The sequence below is a fragment of the Anarrhichthys ocellatus genome, unplaced genomic scaffold (genome assembly GCF_004355925.1).
Source record: "Anarrhichthys ocellatus isolate YVR2014 unplaced genomic scaffold, GSC_Weel_1.0 scaffold1, whole genome shotgun sequence".
NCBI classification, from domain to species: Eukaryota; Metazoa; Chordata; class Actinopteri; order Perciformes; family Anarhichadidae; genus Anarrhichthys; species Anarrhichthys ocellatus.
Window position 1 is genome coordinate 1,285,606 of NW_022280031.1, and position 15,755 is coordinate 1,301,360.

Sequence of the window (15,755 nt, forward strand, 5' to 3'; positions counted from 1 at the left end):
ACACACACACACACACACACACACACACACACACACACACACACACAGACACACATTTCTGCCTTCCCTCCAAGGAGTGGAGGAGGACGTGGAGGGGAGGGGTGGGGAGGCACGAGGCGGCTGAATGCAAGCGAGTGGACTTAAATGCCAGGGAGACAAAGGCTGCACCTGGTCCCCGTCCGTCCACGCACACCACCACAATACAGCACACATCTGTTCCTCTATCCTGTGGTCCATCCTGACCTCCACCCACACACACACACACACACACACACTCACACAACATCCACTTATAAAAGAGATTATTCAACATGGTGTCTCTCAAGTGTCAGGTTGTCGTTATAACCTCATAACGGAAGGACAAGTTCAAGGACTTTTAGTATTTTAGAGACTTTTCGGTGTGTGCATGGTGTCAAATGTCTGAAAATCGGGACACACGTGTCCCGTCTACTTATTTCAATCAACTTAATTCATACTATTGCTCTCTTGGGACTGACGCCTCCTCAACTGTTGCCACAACACAGTTGACTCACTTCCACGTAAGCATCACCGGATACTTTTTTGAATATAATGACACGCTACATGTTACAAATCTATGTTTTGCGGGTTATTTAAAAACTTGCATTATTTTTTTATTTACTTCTTTATTAAAGCCAATTGAAGACAACATTTGCCAATATCACTGCATACCTTTTACTGACCATGCAAGAGTGTTAAACAAGCTTTGCCTTTAATAAGAAATTAGTCTGAGGCGCCAGAGGCTGAGAAGGAGGGATGCGCGCAGAGGGAGAGAGATGGGAGGAAGGGAGGGAATAACAAGGAGAGAAAATACTGTTTTCGTTTGGTTTCATCAGAAAGACAAGCCTGGTTGTCAGACTCGGAGCCGGGCTGTTTTTCTTGGCTCTCCTTACCACCGTCCAGCCCCGTAGACATATTTGGACAAAACCCAATGTCAACACTCTGCTCCTCACTCTGCTAGGGAGGGGAGAGATGGGGAGGTGGCAAGGGTTGACTGTAAATGGGGGGGGGGGGGCAAGAGAAAGACGTATACATAGGAACATGTGAGGAGACACACACATGTTCCTGAAGTGAACCCTGTGGCAGCGAGAGACGAAATGACTTTGTCACTCACTGAGATAAGTACAATAACATGCCGTGAAAAAAGGGACCCGGGGATGGAAATGTACTTAGTGGCCGAGCGAGAGAGAGAGAGAGAGAGCGAAAAAAAGGGGACTGCAAGGCGGACAGACGTCTCCCATAAAAACTAAGAATGAGCAGTAAAAGAGGCGCAGTGATGTGATGCTGGAAGCAGAGGGGGGAGAAGAGGTTTGGCAGATGCTGGACAGCCAGAAGGGAACAGTGTCCACGTGTGCATGAGGTCAGACCGCAGGGAGAATATACTGGATGTGATTCTAAGTTAGTGACTTTATTCTCCAAAATACATAAGTTATCTCTGCATGTTTCGTTGCTGCTGCTACTATTGTAAGAATTGTAACCATAACATTGTAAAGGATTAGAGAAAATAAATAGCAACCAACAGCAGCACATCCAAGTTGTCAACTCGTATTACGTACTAGATCCATTCTATGTCCCAGCGTAACATTATAAGCAGGCAAGAAGGCCCATGTGTAGAGTAAATTCAAAGAAAATGAAGTAAAATTGCACGTGTTTGACAAAGACTCACACTTGTCGAGCTGTAGTCGGCCTCTGTTACAGGCTCCACCGTCAGTAGATGTGTAGATGTGTGTCATCAAGTAGATGTGTGTCATCGTGTGTGTGTGTGTGTGTGTGTGTGTGTGTGTGTGTGTGTGTGTGTGCTGGCCTTGTGTACCAGGTGTTGGATTTGTCATTGGCTTAGTGGAGAGAGGCCTGAAGTGACACACACACCTGTGTGAAATGGCCAGCCTAAGGCACGTGTACACACACCCACACAAATAACAATTGTGGCAAAACGGAGACAATTCAAATCTGTCAATCATCACCTCGACTCACAAAAGCTGAGACACACACACACACACACACTTAAGCAGACTCTCCCACACCCCCTTCTCCGAGGGGCAGTAGATTATGTGCCTATCTGGTTACAACCCATCTCACCTCTACGTAACTAATTGGTTAGCCTGCCCATCAATCATCCTGAGCCTTTAAACCCAAGACTGCAAAGAGAAAAACAATCAGCTATTTGGGAACATGACAGCATTAAAACTAAGTTGCGTTGCCCTTGTCCCCCCCGGCATGTTTACTCTCAGGGTGAAACAGAATTATATGATGACAGAACAGACTTATAGAGCTCCCCTGACAAGCAGTGAAGATGTACATCCTCGTGTGTGTCTGGAGGATTAAGTCTGGATAGCTCCTATCCATTATAAACCCAGACAATCAACCTAACCGGCAGCCAGGCAAAACACTGTTTCTCCTCGGCTCCGTACTTCGGTGTCATACATATACGCAGGCACACACTCTGAACCAGTAAATTACGGTAGTCCATAAAACTAAATACGAGCTCTAGACATGACAAAACAAAGCAAGCATTAAGAACGGCCTGTTTCAGACCAGGTGTCAGAGGCTTCGACAGCCAAATGGCCCGGGCTCGGGTCCAACCAGATGTTGCTATCACCACGGGCCATGCTGAAGACATTTACACAGCCTTGCTTGACCCACACTGAGTGCGTTGGTGCAAAAGACTTCCAATGAACATGTGGGCAGAGGGTCGAGGTTTCTAGACATGAAGCATGGCGGTGCATGGACGTACACAAGTTGTTTTGGAGATCTTCCGTTTCAGGTTTGAGACAAAAGAAATAGATTTGCTGTCATGTCACGAGGTGTATCACTGCGTGAAATGTCGGCATTTCTCTGATCAGGCTTTCCGGGAGTCACACTGAGCACATAAAGCTGGAACTACAAGCCTTACTGTATTGTAGTAAGTTATAATCCTTTCCCCACGCATGGACTCAGGTTTTGGGGATGCAGTGAATCAAAGCTGAGCAGTGGATACAGTATGGTCCATGGAGTCCATTAAACAGAGCTGTGTGTAAGCTAAGCCCAAAGCAGCACGAAAGATCCAGAACTCAGCAACCACTGATAGGGACAGATAAGTAAAATAAAGAGGCCAGCTGTGCACGAAACAATGAGGAGAGTGAGACGGAGATAGCTGTGTGTGAGGATGAGTGTATGTTTGTGAATGTGTGGGCAGAGGCCTGTTGCGCACATTGTATGGGTTTGAGCGCACATGTGTTTAAGAACACAGTGTTTATTATAAGACGGTCATGTCTTGATAACAAACACAATTCTTCTTGATAAAGTAAAGTAAAGTAGGATTATAATGTTGGTCCAACATAAAACTGTCGACAAGAAAGTGTCAATGAGTGTGTGTGTGTGTGAGTTTTTTGTCTCTTTTTTTGTAATAAACAAAAACATTTGAATCCACGCTTTCCCAGAAGGAGAAAGAGGGAAAGGAAGAGAGAAAATAATGACTATGACTGACAGTTCATGCAGAGAGGCTGCAACACCCATTTCTTATCCGCCCACACAATTAACAGCACAAAGCGTGTACAATTTTTCTGTGGCTCTTGCACGTCCTCAGAAGTATCAACTCTTGCCTTTTGGGTTTTTCCAATTGGAAAATGACAGTCTTTCCAGGAAAGTCTGAATGCATCCTGTTGCCTCGGCTTTTCACAGATGCTCACAAAACACCAATGTCCCTTCTGTTTATCTGTGTCTCCTTGGTTAAATATTGGAAAATTCAAGTTAACGACATCCTGACATAATATTTGTGATATTAACATTCAAATAACTCCGTGTAGTCTCTAGTACTGCTGAACAAACTGAGAAACAACACAATCTGGTACCTCTGTGCAGACTGCAAGTTACATCTCACTACCTTTTTTTCACAACTTCAAGCCAACAAGTCTAGACAAACCAAATATATGCAACAAATAAATGAAGAAAGTTGTACTGGCTCGCAAGCTCAAGACACAGATGTTTTTTTCCTCGGGAATCGGTGCGCTAAGCATTAGCTAAAAGGCTAACATTCGGTAGCCAGTGGGGCGCTCATGTTGATCCGTGTCAGCTGGATGAGTGAGTAGGCAAACGTTAGCAAACATGTCAGCAGCTGTGTTTTTGTGAGATTGTTATTTTGAAAAGAAAAAAAAAAAAAAAAAAGGTGCATGCAGCTTTAAGAGATCAAGTTAAATGTTAAAATGTTCCCATATTTTTTATTATACTTATTAGATTATATAGTTATAGATAATATTATTATTCTTGCATTTACACAGAACTTAAGACCTTGAATCAATTTGTTTGAAGAATTCGACTGAGGTCATTTTAGAGGCTTTTAATAACAATGCGCTGGTACTCTTCCCTTCTCAGACCACGCAAGCCCAGTAAAAAAAGAGTTCTTGTCTTGGGTCACTGAGCGGCTCTCCCAGGCCAGTAGAGAGTCACTAGACCCCGGAAAGAGACCTTTACTCATGCACTTAGCACAAGGAGAGGGGATTCCACAATGTCAATGGGGTTACAATAAAAGAGATGGGGGGAGCACGCAGGTGGTTAGTGCTCATTGACACAGATACGCGTCTGCACACTCGCTATCACACACACACACATCGCACACGGCCATTTATACTGTCAGGAGATGGTCCTAGTGATGAAATAATCTTTCATTACGCTACTTGTAGTGACTGAGCTGTTGCTGTTGAGTAAATGACCCGACCCATTCATGTCCACACATAAGCGAGCACACACATTTAAAACACACAACCTCTCATTGAACCCCTGGGGCCAGATATCACAGCCCTCACCACTGGAACTAATAGAGCACTTCCTGCATCTTGACACAGCTGCTCTATTCTGTGTGCATGTGTGTGTTGAAAATAAAAAAAAGGGGGGGGGGGGGTTGGGGGGTATTCTGTGCATGAATTCTTAAGATAATAGCACGGCGAGCAAGGGTCACGGTGGTCTGTTTCTCCCATTTATTACTAAACTTTGAGTTGATAAACCCACAGCTGAGAGGGAGGTCAGAGAGAAAAGGGGGAAAGCAACCTTGTACTTCGGGCAGACAAAATGTCTCCAAGACACCTGGCACACACGTGCACACGCTGCCTTAGACTCAACCACGCACATATCAAGTGCGCTATTGAAAACTTCAAAGCCACAAGAGTCCACGACAAACACAGCCGCTGCCCGACAAGGAACGAGCGAGGGGCAAAACACAATTTAGGAGCAATATAAATGTCACATCCTCGATCGTCGCCGCAATCACACAAGACTCGCACACGGATGCAGAACAGCGGCTGCTGTCAGGAGCGTGACAGTGTCCAGCAGACCAGACAGGAGTCTCTGGTTTGAGACTGTGCAGCCGACAGTTAGTCGCTCCTATCTCCCCGATGGACTGGTCTGGCCTGGCGAAACACTAGCCAGGTCTCTCTGCCTTCTCTCTGTCTGCTGCTCCCTCACACACCTCCTTCCCTCCGCGCACAAAAAAAACAAGATTTTTCTCCTGGAAGGTACATGGTCAAAATTTAAAAAAAGAAAGCTACCTATATTACAAAAAGGTGTTTTAACATTGGAGCAACATTGTAACTGGAGCATTGGAGCTCCAGTTACACAGTGCAACAATGTGGCGTTTGCACTCTGTTAGGATCCACATTCCCACTGATGTCTGTGTTGTGTAATATGTAGGCACAGCGTGAAAGGCAGAGACAGCACTTCCAACATCCTCTTCCCATATGTCGGGGCTACTGTACAACAGATGCACACGTCTTCTTTACCCATTTTTTTTTCCTCTACTATGCTCGCCATCTGGAAGAAAACTGATTTCTATCTGAGCAAATGCACAGCTGAACGAGATGAGGTATATTACATATAAGTATTACTTTTGGGAGAAGAAAAAAAAGAGGTCTGTTCCCTCATCATATAACCATTCCAGGTGGATTTGACGTTTCTTCTGCTTGCCACACATGGAAGCAAATGAGGGGGGGGGGATTAGGGGCAAGATGAAAAATAAAGGAACAACAGATGGCTCCATGTTTTGGCTGCTAAACCTGGGAATGTATCTGCTTTCGTGTTCACGAAAAGATGAGAAGTTTTTTGAAAAAAAATAAATAATAAAACCTCAGATGGCCTCAGCATCCTTAATAAAGAAGAACATCTGCTACTGATGTTACCACGTTATGCCAAATTCCGCAGAGTATTTATGAGTTGATTTAGAAACAGAAAAGGGAAGTAAAACATTTAGACTATACCTCCATGCAGAGAAATTTCATCTCAAAGGAAATGACCATATAAAAGAACCCACAACAATCAGTATTTTGTCCATATGGCAACAGACGTTTAAGTCCACTGGTAAAGGAAGCAGGCAGGCAAATGCATCCCTCCTACCTCAGTAGATAAGGATGAAGAGATAAGAGGAAAGGATGAGGCACCATCTGTACAGCAGTACAGAACAGCTCTGGGAATTAGGCTGGAACACACACACACACATACACACACTTAAATGCACCGTTTGCAAAAGCAGACACACACACTCACTCACTCACTCACGAATAGAAATAAAGGAAAATACACAGAGAAAAATGCTGACACAAATTCCACGTTGAGATCCCCTCTGCTCTCTCCTACCTCCACTCTAGTAGAGTCCACTCCTCAGTCCTTGGAGAAAGTCAGCTGCTTTCTTATCCTTTCCTTTTTGTCTCTGTCTGTGACTCCACGCCTTCATATGTCAGGCATGTGTTTGCATTCCCACATATGTGAGCTCCAGTGTGGCGAAGGCCAGAGCCAGAGACACAGATGGCACCCAGATGGAGATGGATCACCGAGTAGACCAGCGCAAACGCTGCCACTACTCTCTCTTACTTTCTGTCTGTCTTTGTTGTTTCTTTCTCTCGCCTGAAAGCTCTCTCTGTCTCACTCTCTCCTGCCCTCAATCTGCCTTCCGCTGCTGTGTTTGTTTTCTTCAAATCTCTTCTCTCTCTGTGAATTTGCGTCCGCCCTTGCGCTCTCTCTCTCAAGCTCTGAGCCTCCCACCCTCTCATTCTATCTCTCTCTCTCTCTCTCTCTCTCTCTCTCTCTCTTTCCACTCTAGCTCCTCCCCCGTTTTTCCCCCACACACTGTCCTCTCCTCTGTTTTCATGGGGCGGGTGCACCGGCGACGTCACAAGCTCACACCGCCTCTCTCCCCTCCTCTCGTCCCATTCCCCCCCGCCCCCCTGTGGATCCTGGCCAATCATCCACTGCTGACAGGCTCTATTCAACCTGCATTCACCGGCAATGGCCCCTGCAATTAACATAACTAATTGCTTTGGCACCTAAAGGCTAAACAAGAGGCCGTGCCAAGAGAGACAAAAGTGTGTGTGTGTGTGAGGGATAGGTGGGGGGGGGGGGTCCTCTGCAACCTCACTCCCTATCAACCTCCCCTCTGCCCCTTGAAGAGAAGAGAGGATCTCCCTTTAAAATGTTTTCATATTCTCTACCCCCCCCCCCCCCCTCCTTCTCTCCTCTTTCATTGATGCCCTCCTTTGTCTCAGCTCCTTAATGCGCCGCTCAGCGCTGCCTCGCCAGCCAGCCCATTGGTGGTGGGGGGGACACTTGAGGAGCATGAATGAATTCTACTCTCTCGTCCCGTTGCGCTCGGTCCTCACTGAGTTAAACTTAAATCACCGCCTGATTTATGCCTCAACGCTCAAGTGCTCCTGTAGACACGATGCGGGTTAAGACAATGGGGTCCTGGCTGAAATCGGGCGGCCTGCATGCTTTCTTCACTCCGACACTTTACTTCCGGAAAGTAAAGACGCTGCTGCTCAGTTCAGTATACACACCTGGGGTAAGTAAGGCATTCATCTGTTTTCAATTAGACAACCGACAATTAAGAGAACATGATCAACGTGTGAGAATCCACAGGCACTTGACTGTGTAAACAAACGAGCAAATGGCGTCGGATGAATACAAACAGTTCATTAGGAGAAGGTGCTGCCCCTTATCTTTGCCCTTTACACGTATGAACAGCACTGGATGACTTGAAAGGCGTATTCCATTTTTCGCTCTGCCCTTAAGGAACATGTCAAATCCACAATAATGGGATATCTAATTGTTTGTGAGCACACAGAGAATAGCTTATTGTGGGATGCTGTATTTCTATGGGTCGTAATCTAGATATAGACTGAGTAATCACCCATAATAACCTCAAGTTCCCCTCCTCTCTCCTTGCAGGCCTGCTTTATTCAGGGTGCATCTGGTCAGCCAGCAGGCTCAGAGGCAGGGCCAGGTGGCTGTGAGGGAGGGTGGGAGGGGGGAAAGATGGAGAAATGAGGAAGGCCTCGCTCATACTGTAACCCACATGCTATTGTAGCACATGAGCTGCAACTGACACTACTGATGGACAAAGGCTACTAGCAGATTTAGTTTAAAACCCAGGTGTGATTTCAGGCAGGTGGCAGATCAGTGAGCACGCTCAGTACAATCCTTTCGTAGGCTGAAAGCTAAGTTACATCCTGTCTGATTGGACCTTTTTCCTTTCTACACAATATGGGACACGGTTTCAATGTATCATTCAATAGCTTTAGAAGATGAGCAAAATCCTTGTTGATAGACCACAGCATTCATTCACCAACAGTCTTCCCTTAAGTACCGTAATTTCATCGAATTCTGCACCCCCAGCTGTCACGTGTTAGTTTCAAAACATCTTATTTTGAAACAAAGCAAATCGGCCGTATGATCAACGACACCGAGGGTGCAACTAAGAAATCGTTTTCAGTTCGTTACGATCAACACTTCTCTATTCATTGTTTAGTCTAAATGCTGTCAAAACGTGTTTAAAGGCTTAGCAGGCGTCCGCTAAGCCTTTAAACGCATCAATCTATTACTTCGACTGAACTTCCTGGATCGTATTTCACATGTCTCACCGCCGCTACCTGAGGCCACACAACACGCCCCCAGCAACGCAGCCCCGTGCACTGGTTTAGCAGTGTTCTGAATCTCTGCTTGCACTTAAAGGAAATGCGAGCAGCTGGTTGTCATTAGCCGAGTTTCCATTCAATCGGCAAGAGAATTCTAACTTTTAAATGTTGCACAAAAAAAATTTGCAAATTAGGCACGTTTCTATCAACTGGCTTGTGGCGAACAAACCCGGCTACAGCAGAGTCTGGTCACAAGTTGGCGGTATCGGCTGCGCATGGCAGGAATCCAGCGGTAAACAGAATAGAAGGAGTAGAGGTCGCGTACCAGAAAACAAATCGCCTTGGTCAATCCGTGAGAGAAAAATGGGGATGTCTTAAGGAATTTGCTTCAATTGGTCAGAGTTTTAATTGCTCTAAGCAACCTTTCTTTCTTTCCCAAATGTGATCATCAGAAAGGTACTCATGGCCACTTTCACATATTCAAGGGTCTCTTGTAGCACTTTGGAGCATATTGGCCTTAGTGTCTGAGCTGCTTCTGTCAAGACAGTTCCCAAACAAGGAGCGTAAACAATACCCTGCATACAATACTATGTATGCATACTGTATGGATTCCTTTTTACTGTAGCTGCTGAAGCCTCACGCAGCTGTTTGCCATTGTGTGTATGTGAGCGAGATAAAGAGCGGGGGAGAGAGAGAGAGAGAGAGAGAGTCTACAGCATCTGGTTCTGTTCACACGCTCCCTCACGAAACTTCCACTTTTAGAAAAAGTAAACAGCATTTTTTAGAGAGGACAGAAAAAAAAAAGCGAGAGAAGGACAAGAAGGAATAGGGGATGTTAAGACTTGGGGATTGAATAAAGGAGATATAGGAGTCGCCAAAGTCAGAGCATGAGTTTTACTGGTTTCTAGGTTCAGTGTATTATGTGTGGATCTCCCCATTTAAATGCATTTGCATTGACTTGTCCACTATGTAATTTGTGTAAAATGTGTAAATTGTTATTCAATGTTTTTTAGTTTTTTCATACCGGTAAGTAAAAAGTATAGTGGCCTCAGCCTAATGATATTTCACGCAACAAAAAAAGTAAATTTGAATTGACAACAAACTTACCACTGTCTTTACGCTCCTGAATCTCTGAGGCATGTGCCTCTAGTTAAATCTGTGTTTTCTAAGGGACCATTATCATGACAATGGACCCTGCCCATGGCTGCATGGACGGCACACAGAAGTCTCGCATGTGCTGAGAATGGGAGTTGCCTCTGTAAAAGGGGGTGTCATTAACTCTGGATAGCTTGGGCTTCCACACCATCAACAGCGACATAGCAAAACAACAACAAGGGGCTCTACTGGCGTGGGCGTGTTGCAACAGGTAAACAGGATAAATTACCAACAAGTAATTTACCAATGCAAAATGAATCACAAGCGCCAAGGGAAGCAGCAAATCCTCGCAATAAAAGAAGGTGCACGTTTCAAGGGTTTTTGGGTATACTTTGTATGAATGCAAATATTAGATTGGGTAACATCATGCATTCCCGGATGACTGCAAAAACCGCCAACTGGTCCGTTGAAAACGAACCCTGAGTTTATGGCCACCGACAACAAGACTGTCGGGTTTTCACAATCTGCCCCGATGAGGCTGGTCCCGTCCGGACATCTCAATCCAAGCTCGATATTTTCATCAGCAGTCCTGGAAATCAGGAAGTGTGAGATATCCTCTGATGAAACTCGGTCTCCTTGGCAAAAGGCCACATCACATGGCAATACAACTCACACATGGCAAGAGAGAGAGAGCTTCAGTGTAAAACGATGATGGAGATCTAAAAGAAATCCTGTGCTGCTGCTATTGTATTCTTTTCCCAGCCACAGCTTTTCCACAGTCAGAAGCTTTCCCACTTCACTCAGTTGAGTCAATCTTTGTGACATTTTGTGAATGCGGCCTTATCAGCTATCAAGCGTCTCTATGTTCTTACAGTGTTGAAAGGGAGCCAGAACAGCTAATTCTGGTCCAACTCTCCCTCCGACCTCGATTTCACTGCACTGGCCACAGATCTCTGGAGGATCCGCCGAGCTCAGAGAACTAGCACACATAAAGACAGACTTGGCTTTGTATTGCCTCACGATGACCTATGTTTTATGATAAAGTTGAAACCACCACAAAGACAAATGATGGACAGACGGTTGCCATATGTATGCATGGAGAAAATGTAGAGCCGAAAAATAAGAAGAAACCACACCAAATGGGTTGAATCAGTTTTGCTGGGTTTAACGACCAATAAAATTGCTGAATAGGATAAATGGCTGCCAATAAATGCAGACTGGAGTCAACAGTGGTGGACGCACAGCAATAAATATCGCTTCCGATGCCTGGAAATGCCGAAAAATGGCAAAACAACATTGGTTTAGTGTGTCAGGGCCCCTTATAATATTGTCACTTACCCGGACGCCTCTCTCCCACTCTCTTTCTGACCATCGAATAGAAAGTTCTCGTTTGGTTAATTATCCACATTTTTGCTATTATTCCCACCAAGGCGCATCATTGTTGCCCCCCCCCCCCCCCCTCTCTAACCATCTTACCAGCATGGCTCCCCTCCCTCTCCTTCCCCGCTTTCCCTGCATCGCTGTTCAGACTCCTGATGTTCCCTAATCTGATGCAGCCATAGATCTCCCTGTCTGATCACGCATGGCCACATTTTCCATTACATCTTCTACAGCATATTTATCTGATAGGGACTCGTCATATTCCAGGTCCATGTCTGTCTGGAGGACTGTTTACTGTAAACAAAAAAAAAAGAAAACTACTTAAAATTGGTCAAATGAGATGCTTCTCGGTAGCAATGAGGGCTAAAGGGAGGGCTATTTTCTCTCTGCAGGGTCAGATAAATGATAATATATGCCATATAGGCCAAAAGAGGTTTTACTGTATGTGTTGCCTCTGGACAGTGGACTTTAAAAACCATTACTGACGGATGGCGAGGGGGAAATATGAGGTTTCCTAGAACATGACCCACCCACACTTCTTCTTCATCGTTCTGAAATACAGACGTAAAAAATAACATTTAAATCAATTTTTCCTTCTTCAACTTTTATTCAAAGCGGCCTTGTGGAGTTCGCTTGTAAACAAACAAAAGTTGCACACGATAAAACAAATTGGGAACCGCTCGTCAAAAAAAAAAAAAAAAAAAAAAAAAAAAAAACAGCTCCGTAGAGCTACTGGAGGTCTAAAACTCCACAGGGAATCTTTTAAAAGCAGTTGGCAAACCACGAAATGGTTCTGGTAAGCAGTGTGGCTGAATGGATAAACAGATCTCACAAACATGCCTGGTGACACAGGCTTAGTTTTCAGGGCGAAGCCTCTAATTCTGGGCCTCTTTCTGTCGTCGCTTAGTCTGTGGTTCAAAGTAGCCAATCATGGGTGTGTTGAGAAATATGACAAGATGCATCTATGGCGCTGCATTAAATACATTTGCATTACCTTGTGTAATCCTGTGACGTAACAATAAACACAGACATGGATGGAGACGGCAGGAGGTTCGCTTCTTAAGGGAAATCCACACCGCCAGCATTGTTTATTTTGACATTGGTCTCTAGAAATAAGTATGGAGAAAACACACCTGAGCAGTGGCGATGCGGCCTGTGTTACAAAGAATTCCTTCCTATGAACACATAAACACGCCTCCAGACCGCAGAAAAATGTAATCATTGAGACAAGCCACACTTGGGCCGCTGCCTGTTGTGTATCAGTGTTACGCTTCCATTTCTGGCATTAGCTGATGTTCTAGCCAGTTATGTTGATGATGTTGAACAGATTGATGCTCATGCACCACTGATGGCTCACGTAGTGTGTGAGTTTTTGGGTAAAACATTTGCTATACTATTCTTTTGAATATTTAAGCTGTTGCCATTCCACATTTCTTGGCACATCAAAGCCACCAACTGTACAAATTACCTTTGCATCCTCATGCCCATGCAGCACAAGAACGAGAACAAAACAGGCTCATCAAAGCGCGAGTACTAGTCGTAAAAAAGGTTACTTAGGTGACAGATGATAGTACGCCAGCCATGATTCCCTTTTTATGGCACATCCTACAGGACGCATGTTTTTGTTGCTCAACAATGCTTACGTAGTTAAGATGGAGGTCCATAAAGCAGGAAAAAACATTTAAATCATCTCCATAAGTTTGGACATGGCCTCAGTTCAAACCTTTACTAATTTCTTCAAGACTCCTTCACAACTCATTCTAAGGACAAAAACAAATGGGTGGCTGGCCAGAGGAGGGTCTCCACGGTGCTCTGACACAAAACAACCACTGACTGGTACTTTACCCCCCTCCTGACATCCCACAAGCCCAAACACGCCTCTCCCCTCCCCTCTTTCCCCACAGTCCACCGACCCGCCCTTGCCCCCCTCCGTCCATCCATTCCACGACTATTGTGCCCTCCTTTTCAGGCATCCTCATATCACCCAAAACAAATGGGTCCCGTCTTTTCCCTTCTCTCCTCCTCCTCCCCCTTTCGCTCTCGTATTTACTCCCTCTCGTTCTCTCCCTCACTCTGTGCCGATGAAAGGCAGGCATTGAGCCGGCGGTGGCATTCCAAAACCTCAGGCCTCGGCTCCAGTGTGTCTGGCTATTCAACACTGCTGGGAGCCATTAGTTTAAGCAAGGTCTGACCCGCCTACTCACCCACGGAAAACCCTCAGATCTCCTGTTACACTCGGCGCACAGAGGAGAGACACACGGCTGCTCTCAGAGTGTGTGTATGTGGGTAAACACAAGACAGGGACAAATAGAGACGGGTAAATATAAGAAGGAGAGAGAGAGAGAGAGAGAGAGATGCATGTGTGAGTGTGTGTTTATGAGCGAGAGGGAAAGTGAGTGTTAGTGTGTTGGTATGAGAGAGAGAGAGAGAGAGAGAGAGAGAGAGAGAGAGAGAGAGAGAGGCTGCATGTGTGCTTAAAATGTATGAGCAGTGGGTCTCATGCTCACTTGGCTGCATCTCCCTAAAGTTTCCACACAGGGAGGCCAAGTGCGTAGCCAGACGCCAAACCCCCCGTTTAAACTCCCCTTAAACGATATTCAACAACCAACGCACTTTTCAAAGTCCCTCCAGCCGCTCTCTCTTGTTTAACTTATCTACCAGATACGCTGTCAGGGATATCCATCTGTGGCACTCACAGTTTAAACCTTAAATGCTGCAATTTCACTAATTGGAAAATGATGCCGCGGATCAGAACTTGCCAGCCTCACCCGGTTGTTGGCACATAACAAATGGATAGTGCTCATAAACAACTCTATGTTTGGGAGAAGTTTTGTGTTAAAAGAGAGCGTGCTCGCTAAGATGTGGACAAGCCCACACGCATACAGTGAGTAACTACGCACTGGACATTCCTCTCAGTACAACAGGCTTTAATTTAATGACAGTAGGCCTACTGTGTATTGTTCCCAGCTGGCCAGTAAAAGAGTTGTGACTTTGCCACCTTTGTTATAGGGAATTAATCATAGTCCAAAACATGACATTTTAATTACATCACTTATTCAAGTCTTGTTAGAGGGTGTCACCTTATGAAGACAAGCCATAGACTCCATAAGAAGTGGACGTTGTCACCCATTGGTTCGTTCGTTAACTACGGTTTTGAGTCCTTGAGTTCGGCATTTTGGCCGTCATCCTCTTGGTTTTTGGCCGTCGTCATATTGTTTTTTTGCAACCTGAAGTGAGGTGAGAGGGTGGAGCTAAGTAGAATAAGACATTTTTTGGTGATCAAAATGTTACAATTAACTTTCATGAACTGACATGAAAGGGTTAAAGTTCTTCGTTGAAAACACGGAGAAAACCCAAACCGGACAACGCCGTGATACCGACCTGTCAATCACAAGGTAGCCACGCCCCGGAGCATATCTTGCTTTATTGTCTATTTAATTGTCTAAATAGGATCATAATTTACTAAATGAACATCACGCTATATTGAAGAAGACTTGACACAAGCGATTGAGACCATAAACTCACGTTTACAATGTGTATTAAGGTAATAAATCAAGTAAGAAAAAGAGTAATTATCTCATAGACTTTTATACAATCAGACTTCTTTTTGCAACCTTAGGAGTCGCCCCCTGATGGCTATTTGAAAGAATGCAAGTTTAAAGCACATCCGCATTGGCTTCCCTTTTCATAACCAGAGAACTGCTCAATTTTAGCAGCTCGACTTCATGCGTCTTGCACTTGTGGACAGAAAAGTCGAGCCTTAAAAGAGTGGACCCACAAAAATAAATCATAGAACGCAATAGCATGGATGTCTTTCTAATTTCAATTTAGCTATAATAACATGCTGTGTCAAGGTTCACAACAAAGCCCACTCTTGTCAAAGCCATCACACCGAGCTGCTTCAAGGAAAAGCACATGGCCAGCAGGCTAAGAGAGGGAAAGTTGTCTTTACTGAACGGCAGGCGATGACAACACCACCTACGATATAATGTAACTTTATACTTTGTACTTTTGCCTATTGTGTGTGTGTGAAGCTTCATGCTACCAGCGGTTGGTTCTATATAAACCTTCCGAATCTCTTTGTTTTTCTCTCCCTGAGGCTGTAAGAGCAGCTGTGTTGTTCTCTTCCCTGACGATAGCCACACCTGTGATCTGCAGGTGGTTCATCTGGCAGCGGAGCCGGGAACACCTGGCCCGGCACAGATAGAGCCTCCAGGCTTTACTTGCATGTATGTGTTTATGTGTGCGTGTAATACTTTCTGAGGTTTCTGAAGGGCTCAATTAAAGCTGAAGGAAGATAACGGCTGGATCTGCTCTCTCACACTCACACTCTCTCTCTCTCTCACACACACACACACACACACACACACACACACACACACACACACA

The 15,755-nt window shown here is 45.0% G+C and overlaps 1 protein-coding gene across 2 annotated transcripts in view; it reads right to left on the bottom strand.

Annotated features, from left to right (window-relative positions):
- cbfa2t2 (CBFA2/RUNX1 partner transcriptional co-repressor 2) overlaps window positions 1–15,755 on the bottom strand; it is a 35,221-nt gene that overhangs the window by 14,217 nt on the left and 5,249 nt on the right. Inside the window, exon 1 of one of the 2 annotated variants that reach the window (XM_031863098.1) lies at window positions 6,619–6,918. The exons of the other annotated variant lie outside the window; for it this stretch is intronic. The gene's annotated coding sequence lies outside the window, so the exon portion shown is untranslated. Of the gene's footprint in view, window positions 1–6,618; window positions 6,919–15,755 lie in introns of those variants that run through there. 2 annotated transcript variants of the gene reach the window in all.